This window comes from Podarcis melisellensis (assembly GCF_964234715.1).
Source record: "Podarcis melisellensis genome assembly, chromosome: 2".
Lineage (NCBI taxonomy): Eukaryota > Metazoa > Chordata > Lepidosauria > Squamata > Lacertidae > Podarcis > Podarcis melisellensis.
This window is the reverse complement of record NC_138529.1, coordinates 92,765,155-92,772,529: the sequence shown is the minus strand read 5'-3', so window position 1 is coordinate 92,772,529 and position 7,375 is coordinate 92,765,155. Positions and strand designations below refer to the sequence as shown.

The window sequence follows — 7,375 nt, the reverse complement described above, 5'->3', positions numbered from 1 at the left end:
CATGGCCACCCTAGCTGTTGTTTTAGATTTAGAGCAACCAAGTTCTTCTTCTTCTTCTTCTTCTTCTTCTTCTTCTTCTTCTTCTTCTTCTTCTTCTCCTCCTCCTCCTCCTCCTCCTCCTCCTCCTCCTCCTCCTCCTATCATCATCATCAACAACATTAAAATTTGTGTACCACCCTATACCCACAGGTCTCAGGGCAGTTCACAGGATAAAAATCACAAAATAAAAACACAAAATTTGGATTTTTCTCCCTCACTTTTCCAGTCTGCTTAGTGAATTAATTGCCCTGAAGTTTCGGCTACACTGCAGACACCGATTCATTAAAAGCCATTGTCCTGACAAAGTGAGTGGGATCATATCTGACCTCTTTTAGGAAACAGGAAGAGAAGCAAGAGGCTCCTATCCCTTGATGGCTGGTAGGACTTCTTGGGCAGGAGAACTGGAGAGAAAGGAAGAGCGAGGGATGAAGTGTTCATGATGACGAATCCATTAGTTAGTTAGTCACTACTATTCCCAGACTATATAAGACTCTGTTAGCAAGGTATTTGAAACAGAATTAATTTATATTTAATTTAAATTGAATTAAGTTGTAATAGTAGTTGAGCCATGAAATGAGATGCATTAAAAGGTTGTTAAAACCGTTTTAAGGAAAGGTATGTGTAGGGTGGTGTAAAAATATGGCCCATGTGGAACATTTATATGCCAGGTAGGGCTATTGCTGACTGGATGGTTGTCATAAATCCCCCGTCTTCTTGTAAAATAAAGGTGTATGTTCATGGTTCTAAACATCAATTTGAAAATGTGATAATGAGAGCTAGAAATGAGCAATTACTAAATTAAAGTGCAATCTTCTATATGTCTACTCAGAAACTGAGTACAGTTGGGCTTACTCCCAGGTAAGTAGGCAATGGATGAAAGCCTTATTATAGGGAATAAGAAAAGGTGTGTATTCAGAAGTTTCACCCTTGCACCATTTGCATGTTTATTGTTATTACTTGAGATATCATACTTTTTTTTGCTTGAGACATTGGCGATATTGACTGTGAGTCCTGGAAGACCTGCTCCCTGCATTGCAGGTCTTTTCCCACCTGGCCAGGGAGGGCAGGAACCTTATTGACTCTGACTACAAAAGCTGAGGCTGCTGAGGAGGCCAGAGACCATCTTGGCTGTCTCTCAGTGCAGACCCAGGTCATCAAGCCTGAGCTTCCACAGCTGCAGCCTGCCATGAACCGCCATTGGCAGGGCTGGCGACAACAGCAGCAGGTATGTTCTATGCTTACGATATTTTATTCTCTTGTTAATTATGCTGTTTTAAATGTGCTTTTTATATTTTACTTGCTTTAGCAATGTTTTCTCTTGAAATGTTTAAGACAATTTTCTTCTTAACTTTGCTGTGTTAAATGTGCATTCTGTAGCTGGCACCCTTTTGTGATGTTTTATTATGAAATCTCTAAGATAATATTTTAGTTTCCTGTTAATTAGGTTGCTTTGAATGTATACTTCATATTTGATTTTATTCGGCAATGTTTTATTCTGAGTTGTTTTATTGTGTTTTAAATCACTTTGAGATTCCCCCCCCCTAAAAATATAATGTGGTATAGAAATGGAATGAATGATATTGATATTCAAATAGGCTGGCATCTGTCTGTCGGGCTTGGGATATAATGGAAGAGTGTGCCTTTGGAGGTGAGGTCAAGCTGTTGGACAGTTGCAGTGCCTACTGTGGCTCTAGAGACCGTTGTGGGAGAGACATGGTTTGTTGCAGCTGGGGCAAATGATATTGGTAAAACCTATTTGGTGTTTCGCAACTTTCCAACTAGTTGCAGGACCTTAGCCAGACCTAGCAGAGTACATGCAGAATCCACGGAAGCAATTGGCAACTTGGCTGCAGACAGGATACACGAAGCAGGAACCAGGAACTTGTAGTTAGGTGTTTATTATATACAGTGGACTATTTACAGGAACAGAACACAGATCTTTAGCTAGCTCTCTCTGACACGACTCACAACTCCTACACTGACACACAGAACTCTGAACACTGAACTCACGGACTAACACATTCCAGTTGGTAGGCCATTAATTATCAGTCCCTTGAGAGAGCTTGACCAATCAGGGAGTTGTCTCCATGTCTCTGTTATCACCAGGCAGACTTACTCCTTCAGATTGCCTTTTGGCTGTCTGCCAAACCTTAATTGACTCTGTGTGAGTAGCTGCACGTACAGTTTCCCAACAGATGAAGGCTGCAGATGTGGTGCTGCAGATGCACCATGGCGTTTCTTTTCTTTGCACTCCTCCCAGTGGTCATTTCTTCTCTAGTCACTGCTATGCATACACAACTTGACTGCCTGTCTCCAGGCGCTGAGGTCGTCTACAAGGGAATCCTGTGCTTATGCTACCTGATGAGCAGAACCCCAACACATGCTTTACTTACCGGTACTTATGTCAAAGAAGTCACAATTTGACACAATATTAGCAAGCAGATCTTGGTTAGTCCAAACTGGAAAGCAGGCTTCTGTGCTGGTTTCAGGCCTCAGGATAGCAGCATGAAATTGTGTTTGGGGGAAATGCAGAGAGGATTTCACAGAGCACCCCCCCCCCCAATGCAGTGGAACATTCCTTTTAATATAAAAATCTATCTGACAATCCTGTTACAATTCCAGTGATTTCCCTCCCCGCTCCCTGTATTTTTTATTTAGTTAGAATATAGAAACTTGGGCACGACCAATCCTAGCATGTTCCTTCTCTGGGAAGCACAGACCTTTTGTGGTTCTTAAGCTTAATATCCTCCTTACATCAAAAGCTTTAGTACCTTGCTAATGAGCACAAGACTTTCTCCATTGCCCCCTGTGGAGTGCTATGAACAAAACTCTCCCTGAGGACAAGCAATTTAGCCTGGATGTTATCTGCCCAGGGATGGAAATATGTGATACCGCGTTTGATGTGAAGGAGGCATTTTGAAGGAAGAGCAATAGAATGAACAATTAGGACCTTGGCAATCAAAGCCAAGTTTGCAGGGTGGAGGGAAGAAGGACAAATGCAGAATAACTTCTTTTGCAATAAATACGTGCAGTTAAATTAAAGACTGTTCTTAAAAAGAAAAAGAAAAACCTGCAAAAGTACATGCAATGATGTTCAATCAGCGAAATATCAGAGAGCATTATGAGTTGGACAAAATTGTTTTCCAACCCAGAGAATTAGGCATTCGGTGATGTTACTAGTAAAAATTCACTTAAACCATGCAGCAGCCATGTCAACAAACAGCATCCCATGAGACATCAGTTTTCCCTTTTTCTTTATTCACTTTAACTTTTTGTTGCCACAGTGGAGCTGTTCTTCTAAGCAGTTTGGCAGCCATGTCTTTGAGAGCATCTCTCACTCAGCAGCATTCCCGGACTGGCCAAGGGAGCCGCCATGTTTTTCTCCCAACAATGCACAAGGTTGTTGTAGGGATTAAACGAGTAGGGGGAGAACCATGTATGCTACTTCAAACTCCTTGGAGAAAAAGCTGGGAGGTAAACAATCAAACAATCAAACAAACAAACAAACAAACAAAGCAACCAACACACCTTTGCTTTCTCTGAAACTATTACACTAATGGTGGAATGTTTGATTCAGGTCTGAGTCTAATCATACAAAATTCAGCTGCAGAAAATTGTAGGCGTAAAGTTAAGACATTGCAAACAAGAGGGGAGAAAGAGTTTCTTTTTCAAATAAAAATGGTGATTCTGTAAGAAAAGCTATAAACGATTTTGGCAATCATAAACATTTTCTATATACAATCATGTTCTGGTAATGTATGTATAATATGTAAAGGCAGAAATAAAAGAAGTCGTTGAAAGTTAACGCAGATTGAGAAGCTGTAATTGACTCTTCTTCCCTCCCTCCATCCTCCCTAGTCCAACTATAATTCTGAATTTTCTCCTTTGGAGACTCTCGGAATAATTTGAATAAAATATGTGAGCAGCCAAAATCTGTATTGTTTGATCACTCATGAATACTTTATATTGAATGCTTAGATGTCCACGTATCTTTTAAATTATAGTGAAACATAAAAATGTCTCCGTGGGATACGAGAGAGTAATATTGCTCATACTTTCCGTTCTGTTTTTCTCCTAGCTTCTCCCACAAAAGCTAATGAGACAAGCCTTTTGATTATTCTTCAAGTATCTAGGTACTGTTTCTTCACCTTGCGGTCCAGAATAACGAGTATTTCCAAACACCTCCCCCCCCCCCCGGTTGCACTTTTTCCACTGTGAAACTGTAAATAATAATTCACCCCAGCCCAACCCACTGTGGGGCTTAACCCCCCCCCCCCAAAAAAATTCTTCTTTCACAGATCTTTCATTTCATGTCATTTTAGGACAAAACAACAACGCCCAAGGCCTTCTGATTTGAATTTGAATTCTTTTTAAAGTGTGATATTTGGAGATAAGAGGTGAGGTCTCTGTTTAAGTTAATGAGACATGTAGCTAAATGCCCATGTACTGTGCTGACGGTTCACACTTTATTGCGTAGCTTAAAGAAAAGGTCACTTCAGCTACTCTTTCATGACTCTGCTTCTGAGCCTTCTTTATATGACAGAGCTATTATGCAATAAAACGCATTCCTTAGGACTACTGCAGTGCTAAGAATTTTTACTTTACTTTACATTACATTATATTTACTCTTCCTTTACCACAAGGTCCATTGTTTATGCAACATTCTATTCTTTTTTTAAAAAAAGGTACAGAAAGAGGTTGCATGCTTTTATTTTATTATCATTTTTTAAAAAATGGATTTGAGGGTGTCAGAGATTATAATCCTTTCATTTAGCATGGCCTGGAACAAAGTTGAAAAGAGGTTGTGGAATCTACGGTTTGGGGGACAAATGTTGGTTAACGAAGCTTAGATGTAGCCATTTTGCATCACCCACCAGTCAGTAGTAAAGTGTGGGACTACGTTTTTTCCTGTTTGAGGGCCCCATTTATGTCAAAAAGTGTAGATCTGTGTAGATATTGAAAGCAAAATACCTATCTGCCTTTAAAAACTATATGGATTCAAGATGGAATGGTCTGTAGTCTCATCCTGTAACAAACCAGTCCCAACATGGTTCCCACTAGGGCCCATCCCTAAATTAAGCTGGTTTCCAAGGCTTGCTTGTTTGAAGGAAATAGGAAGCCCTTTTAGATATGCCTGCTGCAGACACTGACTCAGATGGTGACCATCACTGCATGAAAGGAATAGAAATAGAATAGAAATCTGCCCGCCTTCTCTCACCATAGACTCACCATAGACTTCATGGGTGCTGGATATCCAATGTGGGGATCAATGTGGACCAGGTTGTGGTAACTTTCCTATGTGCTTTCATATTCTCCTTTCCAAAGAGCAGTTGGTGGCAGTTGGCCCTGTGAGGGAGAAGGCTTTCTAGCTGTAGCAGGTTGTGGTGACTTCTAAATCCCCCCCCTCATTTCAGAAAGGTATGTCCTGTAGTGTTGCATTTGCTGAGCCCTACACAATTGCAGGCAGAAAGTGAGGAGGAATTAAAGAACCTTTTAATGAGGGTGAAAGAGGAGAGTGCTGGAGGAGACTCTTGAGAGTCCCATGGACTGCAAGAAGATCAAACGTATCCATTCTTAAGGAAATCAGCCCTGAGTGCTCACTGGAAGGACAGATCCTGAAGCTGAGGCTCCAATACTTTGGCCACCTCATGAGAAGAGAAGACTCCCTGGAAAAGACCCTTATGCTGGGAAAGATGGAGGGCACAAGGAGAAGAGGATGACAGAGGACGAGATGGTTGGACAGTGTTCTCGAAGCTACAAACATGTGGAGGACAGGAGTGCCTGGCGTGCTCTGGTCCATGGGGTCACGAAGAGTCAGACACGACTAAACGACTAAACAACAACAACAACAACACTTTACTGTACTTTACTGGACAGGAATTTCCGTAAATTTCTAATATGGCCAAACTTTCAACGTTCATCCTCTTGTGCTTTTAATAGCCATGTAAACTTAGGGACTTTTATCACATGCCACTTGACATGCCATAACTCCGAGTGATTTGAAAAATTCCACCTTGTCAAAATGTCATTTTCTATGGAACAAAATACCTGCACCTAATGTCAAAAGGCTGACTATCCATAATAGAGCCAATGCATTGGCAATTTCAAAACTATGTGCATAGATGTATCCCTCATGCAGGGTGCTATTGGATGAGTCGTTGTGCTTGGCCTTGCTTCCTTCCAACCAGGAGGCACATCCACTGGGAACAATATCCCTCTTCAGACATTACAGTGAGAGTGAAGTACCGTATATACTCATGTATAAGCCAACTTTTTCAGCACATTTCTTTTGCTGAAAAAGCCACCCTCTGCTTATACTCGAGTGAGGGTCCCACTTACTATTTGCTGTCACCGCCGCCACTCTGCCAAACGTGGCTCCTGTGCCTGCCCTTGCGACCGGCAGAGGCTGTTGTCAGCAGAGGAGGAAGAACGAGCAGCCCGTAAGCAGCCCTTTCGGGCTGCTCCTTCCTCCTCTGCCGCTGTCGGCATTTCCCACCCTAGGCTTTTTCTCGAGTCAATAAGTTTTCCCAGTTTTTTGTGGTAAAATTATGTGCCTTGGCTTATGTTCAGGTTGGCTTATACTCGAGTATATACGGTAAATATGTGAGAGGCAGGCAGTAGGGATAAGCATAGTAGCTCTGCCAACCCCTTTGTCACTATTACCTCCACAAGGGAGGCTCCCAACATACTTTAGAACCCTGGAAAATCAGGCCTGCTTCCCGCTTCAGGCATTCATCTTCCATGAGTTGGAAGGTGGTGGGAACAGTGTTGGAGGAGAAGCAGAATAACAACAACAACAACAACAACAACAACAACTTATTATTTGTACCCTGCTCATCTCGCTGGGTTTCCCCAGCCACTCTGGGCGGCTTCCAACAAAGATTAAAAATACATTAAAATGTCACACATTAAAAACTTCCCTGAACAGGGCTGCCTTCAGATGTCTTCTAAATGTCAGGTACCCAGTTGTTTATCTCTGTGACATCTGATGGGAGGGCGTTCCACAGGGTGGGTGCCACTACCGAGAAGGCCCTCTGCCTGGTTCCCTGTAGCTTTGCTTCTCGCAACGAGGGAACTGCCAGAAGGCCCTTGGCACTGGATCTCAGCGTCCGGGAAGAACGATGGGGGTGGAGACGCTCCTTTAGGTATACTAGTGCAGATGGAGGGGTATACCTCCTTTAGGTATACTAGTGCTATTAGCAGATGGAGGGGTGGGGTGCCACTGTTCACGTGGCGTCTGGTCTGTTGTCTCAGTTCTTCTTATTGGGAAATAGAGAGCAAGGCAGTGGTGAGACCAGTGTGGTGCAAACACACCAAATCTGGCATGCCTGACAAT

General features: G+C 42.4%; 1 long non-coding RNA gene across 1 annotated transcript; it reads right to left on the bottom strand.

The window, feature by feature from the left end:
- Nucleotides 1-1,921: 1,921 nt before the first annotated feature.
- LOC309365520 lies at nt 1,922-5,471 on the bottom strand. The gene is made up of 2 exons (XR_014166225.1): nt 5,269-5,471; nt 1,922-2,530 (listed from the first exon to the last, which is right to left on the bottom strand). It is a non-coding gene; the product is annotated as an uncharacterized lncRNA (long non-coding RNA).
- Between the last annotated feature and the right edge of the window lie 1,904 nt (nt 5,472-7,375).